The sequence below is a fragment of the Tupaia chinensis genome, unplaced genomic scaffold (assembly GCF_000334495.1).
Source record: "Tupaia chinensis unplaced genomic scaffold, TupChi_1.0 Scaffold000119_2, whole genome shotgun sequence".
Lineage (NCBI taxonomy): Eukaryota > Metazoa > Chordata > Mammalia > Scandentia > Tupaiidae > Tupaia > Tupaia belangeri.
This window is the reverse complement of record NW_006159586.1, coordinates 1,519,709-1,521,063: the sequence shown is the minus strand read 5'-3', so window position 1 is coordinate 1,521,063 and position 1,355 is coordinate 1,519,709.

Sequence of the window (1,355 nt, the reverse complement as noted above, 5' to 3'; positions counted from 1 at the left end):
TTTTTTTTTTTTTAAATTTTGCCAGAGGGTGTGTGCACTTGACAGAGAGAGGAGAGAGAGAAGGACGGACAGAGAGAGAGAGAGAGAGAGGGAGAGAGAGAAAGCATATGCCTCCTGATGGGAAATGGACACACCATAATCTATTCTCCTCCATTTCTCCCTCTTTTCGGGAACTGGGGCACTCATATACACGTGTGTGTACAGTGTATTTTTTTAAGCCATTGGGTTCAGTTCTTGAACTATGCAGTTGGCTGTCTAGGATCTAGTGCCTTTAACTACCACACTGTGAGCTGGTCCTGAAATGAGAATTTTTAGTGCCATTGTGCCCCAGCATTTGGGCCAGGTATCACGTGTGGAGATGACTGTGTTGCTGGCTGATCTAATTCCATCTTCCTTCTTTCTAGTAACCTGAGAGGAAAGGGCGGCCATAGGCACAGGACATAGTCATGGATAAAGAGATTTAGTAGAGACCAGTAGATGGCATAATGATTACGTTGCTGGATTTCTACATGACCAACTGAAGTTCGGTCCTGTACCTGGAGGCTTGAAACTCATGCTGAATGTGTGTGTGTGCATGCCCAAAATTCCAAGAGGAGAATGGAAATGGGATTGTGGTGTGGCCATCCCTCCTGGGGGGATGATTTCTCACTTTCTGTCTCACTGTCTCCCTGGCAAGTGCATGTGCCCTATAGCTGAAGTCTCTATAAAACAAACAAACAAACAAACAAACGAACGAGATTTAGTATGTTCTTTTGAGTTCCAAACAAGCCTTTGCTTTCCTTTCTCAAAGTAACAAATTGGGCACTTCTGGATCCAATTAAAATGGAATAAACATGCTCCATTTTATTTCATCCTCAAAATACAGTGAAAAATCCTGGACAGAATATACAAAAGAAACATCTGCAGACTCTGAAAATTAAATAACAAAATTAATTAGGTAGGTTGGGAAGAAAAATCAGAATTCAAAAACTGATCTACATAATTTCACCTTACCTTGCCCCTTTTCTTTTCTCCCATTAGACCTTGGCTTAAATTCTGGAGTAGCCCTAATCTCAGCATGTTATAGATAAGGAAACAACAAAAACAAAAGAACTCCAAGAAAAACTCGTTTTTTCTGGCTAATGCTCTGGGATAAAGATGTCTGCGGGATAGAAAAGGCGGGGGTGTTTTCCAATTATTTTTATTTCTTTCTTTAATCTTCTGCCCCTGCCCCAAGACAAACCAAAGTCACAAAGCTGCCCTCCTGTCGTAGAAATGACCACAGGATGGCCTTATAGATGTGTAAAACTTTGAATTCAAATGTTCCTCTCTGAACAGAAGAACCAGGAGAAGAGACCCTGGGAGTTGAAAGAGTG